Raw genomic sequence first — 5,219 nt, forward strand, 5'->3', positions numbered from 1 at the left:
AGAACAAGGCCTTTCAAGTGGAAAAAGCACTGGCCTAGAAGTTGTATAGATGTTATATTAATAGTTGGGGTTTTGCCACAAATCATTGCATGATCCTGAACAATTCCTTTTTACTTCTTCTTTGGCCTCAGTCTCCTCACCTATAAAATGAGAAGGTTGGATTCAGTTAGTAATTTTTGCTTGTTAGTTTTTTGAGACGGAGTCTCACTTTGTCACCAGGCTGGAGTGCAGTGGTGTAATCTTGGCTCATTGCAACCTCTAACTCCCTGGTTCAAGCAATTCTCCTGCCTCAGCCTCCCAAGTAGCTGGGTCTACAGGCACATGCCACCATGCCCAGCTAATTTTTGTATTTTTGGTAGAGACGGAGTTTCACCATGTTGGCCATGATGGTCTCGATCTCCTGACCTCGTGATCTGCCCGCGTTGGCCTCCCAAAGTACTGGGATTACAGGCGTGAGCCACCGCGCCCAGCCTCAATTAGTAGTTTTTAAATTGAGGAATCCTTAAGGCTCAATGTGCAGATGTCTCTGGAATCTTCTATTGAGGAGTGGTAGTGGGGAGGAAGGCATAGCAGGGAAGGTACTAGCACCTCATCCTTCTTCAATCAAAGCAGCTCTGCTTTTTTCTGTTTTGTATTTTGTGGTCTACTAAAGGAAAGAAAACCCTTATGTTTGAAAACTACCAAACTGGTTGACCACTAAAGGCTTATGTCATTTGTAATATCAATTTCTCCTGGAGCACTTGAAGACAGTGTTCTTTCCTCACCCCCACCCCCATAAGCACTGAGAAAGTAATAGTTGTCTAGAAATTTGGTCATTTTCACTTAATTTAGGAGGAGGAATTTAACACAGTGGTTAAAAAATCTGCATAGGATTGCCGTAGGGTATAAGAAGATAATGCTTGTAAAGCTGTTAGCACCTCATCTGGCATGTAGTATGTATTTAATAAATGCTGACCACTTATAGACTGGCTCAGAGGAAGAGAAAACATTTTTTACGGTTTGACATTGTAAATTAGGAGCGAAGGGGTGTGTATGGGGCATATCATAAGGTCCTGGATATGACTAACTGGACCCCATTCCTGTCTATCTGGCAATCATTACCTGCAAATAGGACAAGAAGCAAAACACTGCCAAAAACGGCTGGGAAGCTGCTTGTCCATGCACCCTAACCCCTGAATCCAGCCACTAAAACTGGTGATTTTCTCCCTTTCAAAAAGAGAAGATGGCAAAAGTGAACTAGAATGAGAAGGTTTTGGGTCGTCCTAAATCCAATGAATTATGGATGTCCTTAAACTTGAGAGGCGAAGGAGGCCCCAGAACCATGAGATGAGTCAAAAGCTCCACTCTGGGACATTGGACCTATGACCAGCTAACTAATCCAGGCAGCAGTGTGCTCACGGAAGGCTGGATCCTGAAGGTCCCACTTGTGCTCTGCAGCTGAGGGACCTGATCAGGGACATCCACCAGGAAGTTGAATATAAAAAGGAAGTTCTTCTGGTTTGGGGAGGCTAGACCGCCTGCTTTAGAAGATGGACAACTGAGGGTGGGATGGACCTCAGGGTCTGGGGGCACAGGGAAAAGGTTTGGAGGTACTACCTGGAGATGTTAGAATACCGTGAAGTCAGAGGCGTTTGGCTGAGAGTGGGCCGTTAGAGCACGGTAGGGGTTAACTGGATTGAGAAGAGGAACTATGAATTATAAGACTATTTAGGAGTAGAGTCTAGGCTCAAGAGTATTGGACAAGATTTGGGAAGCTGGGGCCTCTTCTCAAATCTTAGCTGCTTTCTAGTAGCTAAGCATCCTCTCTCCTCATCCTCTGAAACTTTATATCCCCTTCTTTTCCAGACTTCTTTTCATTTGCTTCTATAACAGTAACAACAATGGTTTAGCATTATGACCTTCTCAAATATTGCCAAGTATCCATATGTATTCTTCAGTTTGTTTACACCTCAACTAACACTTCTGGATGAACTTTTGTATGATCACATCACTTGGACTAATGTGGAACTCTAAAGCTCAACATTGAGAATACTTCTATGCCAGTTTCTGCTTAAACTCATCAACTAGTCAGCAAAAATAATCCTACTGTAAAGTTCAATTTCTGTGTTTTGTAAAAGAGGAAGCTGTGGGCCCAAAGAGTACAGGATGGGGATGCCAGTCGAAAAAGACCTGCGGGAAGAGTGAGAGGGTAACTGGGAAGGAGATAAGGGAAGAGAAATTGGGGTCTCCAAGGCAGTTCTCAAAGAGAAGGAGGTAGATGTGGAAAGAAGTTTGAAGAGGAGAGAAAGGAGGACATCCACAAACCCAGGAAAAGACTGGTGGACATAATCACACGGTGTTTTCCAGCACATTCAAATTGAATAGAGTAGTACTAGCTGCGCTTGGGGAAATAGTGTGCCAGAACTAGGTCAAGGAGGCCTGCAATGCTCCTTCATCTGCTAAACCATTTTACCTTAGGGCCAGCCTCAGGTTTCTCTCGGTTTTCTCCACTTACTTTATTGTTTTGAGACAGGGTCTTATTCTGTTGCATGGGTTGGAGTGCAGTGGCTCTATCACAACTCACTGCAGCTTTGGTCTCTTGGGCTCAAGCGATCCTCCCACCTCAGCCTCCCAAGTAGCTGGGACCACAGGCACATGCCACTATGCCCAGCTTTTTTTTTTTTTTTTTAGATGTGGTATCTCACTATGTTACCCAGGCTGGTCTGGAACTCCTGGGTTCAAGCGATCCTGCCCCTGGGGACTTCCCAAGTGTTGGGATTACAGGCGTGAGTCACCATGCCCAGCCTCCACTTACTTACGTGTTGAACAGTAGTGGATTCTTGCTGGTGATACTGAGGTTTGTCCTGTGCCCTATATGATTGAGATGCTGCCCCATCCAGCCCTAGAAGAAAGAAGCTGAGTAAATGATCCCGCTGGGCCTGTGTGTCTGAGCTGGTTTATTGGTTGCCCTCTCATCGGATGGGGGAAGAAATGAGAGAAGGACATTCTGCAGCAAGCCCCCCATCCCCGCCACCTGTTCCTGTTTAAGGACCACGTAGTCCTGTGTGAGAAAAGGGAGGAAGTCATCTTGTAAACGATCATCATCCTGTTGTCTAGAAATGAAGGAAGAGAGGGTTTCAGAGAAGCTGCAAGGGCTGCAGAAGGCTGCACTCAGATTTCCTGTCAGAAGTGGGGTCTCGAATTTGCATAAATAGTAGGCTCCTCCAGGAGAAACCTCTCTACTAGAATTTGCTCCAGAGCAGAATTCAGCGTTAAATTCATCCTCAACCCTTTCCCAAAGGAAAGAGTTACTTAGCAACAGGAAAATCCACATGGCTCATGTGGTACTGCAGTGTCAGTGTCAGGGTAAAAGCCTTTCAATCTCATAGATTATTAACACCAGTTCTCTCCTTCTTCCCCCACATATAAATACCTTATGACTAACAGCTTATGTATGCAGGTCATTGCCCAGAGTCAGAGGAAAATGTGTGGTTTTATAATGAAGACGTCAGCTGAGTTACCTAGAGTGAATTCAGCCCCATGTCCTTGAGCGGATCAGTCCAGTATGATGAGCAGCTGAACTGAGTGCCCATGGCAGGCAGAATAACAACAGCACAAACAGAATCCTAGGCATTGTTATGTCATCTGAGGGGTTCCATCCCAATGGTGGATGTTGGACCAGAATGGCTAGTAAGTCATGTGCTGTTGGCTGTGAGATTTAAATCAAATATATACGAATTATTTTAAAAATACTAGCCGGCCGGGCGCGGTGGCTCAAGCCTGTAATCCCAGCACTTTGGGAGGCCGAGACGGGCGGATCACGAGGTCAGGAGATCGAGACCATCCTGGCTAACACGGTGAAACCCCGTCTCTACTAAAAATACAAAAAACTAGCCGGGCGAGGTGGCAGGCGCCTGTAGTCCCAGCTACTCGGGAGGCTGAGGCAGGAGAATGGCATAAACCCGGGAGGCGGAGCTTGCAGTGAGCTGAGATCCGGCCACTGCACTCCAGCCCTGGCAACAGAGCGAGACTCCGTCTCAAAAAAAAGAAATAAAATAAAATAAAAAATAAAAAAATAAAAAAAATAAAAATACTAGCCAAGTCTGGGCGCGGTGGCTCACGCCTGTAATTCCAGCACTTTGGAAGGCTGGGGTGGCCGGATCACCTGAGGTCAGGAGTTCGAGACCAGCCTGCCCAACATAGTGAAACCCCGTCTCTACTAAAAATACAAAATTATCCAGGCGTGGTGGTAGGCACCTGTAATCCCAGCTACTCAGGAGGCTGAGGAAGGAGAATTGCTTGAACCTGGGAGGCAGAGGTTGCAGTGAGTGGAGATCGCGCCATTGCACTCCAGCCTGGCCAACAAGAGTGAAATTCCATCTCAAAAAAAACAAAACAAAACTAGCCAGGTGTGATGGCTCACACCTGTAATCCCAGAAATTTGGGAGGCCGAGGTGGGAGGATGTCTTGAGCCCAGTAGTTTGTAACCAGCCTAAGCAACGTAGCAGGACCTCATTTCTCCAAAAATTTTAAAAAATTGGCTGGTTCTGTAATCCCAGCACTTTGGGAGGCCGAGACGGGCAGATCATGAGGTCAGGAGATCGAGACCATCCTGGCTAATACGGTGAAACCCCGTCTCTAATAAAAAATGCAAAAAACTAGCCGGGCGAGGTGGCGGGCGCCTGTAAGTCCCAGCTACTCGGGAGGTTGAGGCAGGAGAATGACGTAAATCCAGGAAGCAGAGCTTGCAGTGAGCTGAGATCCGGCCACTGCACTCCAGCCCGGGCAACAGAGTGAGACTCCGTCTCAAAAAAAAAAAAAAAAAAATTGGCTGGTTGTGGTGGCACACGTCTATAGTCCCAGCTACTTGGGAGGCTGAGGCAGGAGGATCATTTGAGCCCAGGAGTTTGAGGTTGCAGTGAGCTATGATTGTGCCATGCCACTGCACTCCAGCCTGGGAGGCAGAGCCAGGCCCTATCTTCCCTCCCCCGCAAAAATACTGCAGTATTGCTTTCATAGGTTAGGTACCCCACAAAACAGACTCCAAGACACTGAGATTTGCATACTAAAGGTTTCTTGGTGAGCACTCCTGGAACAACAGCTGTGAGGAGTAAGGGAAGCAGGAATGGGGGCAAGGTAATTGAGGCAGTGGGTCCAGGTCTTCATCCCCACTCCCAACCCCCACTGCCAATCATCAACCAGCTGTGAGTCCTCAGCAGCCAACAATCCCACAGCTGGGG

The 5,219-nt window shown here is 46.9% G+C and overlaps 1 protein-coding gene across 1 annotated transcript in view; it reads right to left on the minus strand.

Moving 5' to 3' along the window:
* DNAJC18 (DnaJ (Hsp40) homolog, subfamily C, member 18) overlaps positions 1–3,587 on the minus strand; it is a 32,314-nt gene extending 28,727 nt beyond the window's left edge. Inside the window, exons 1-3 of the mRNA XM_011935325.1 lie at positions 3,413–3,587; positions 2,795–2,881; positions 1,399–1,596 (exon numbers count right to left, since the gene is read on the minus strand). The gene's annotated coding sequence lies outside the window, so the exon portion shown is untranslated. The remainder of the gene's footprint in view (positions 1–1,398; positions 1,597–2,794; positions 2,882–3,412) is intronic.
* Between the last annotated feature and the right edge of the window lie 1,632 nt (positions 3,588–5,219).

Source organism: Colobus angolensis, unplaced genomic scaffold (genome assembly GCF_000951035.1).
Source record: "Colobus angolensis palliatus isolate OR3802 unplaced genomic scaffold, Cang.pa_1.0 Scaffold142, whole genome shotgun sequence".
Lineage (NCBI taxonomy): Eukaryota > Metazoa > Chordata > Mammalia > Primates > Cercopithecidae > Colobus > Colobus angolensis.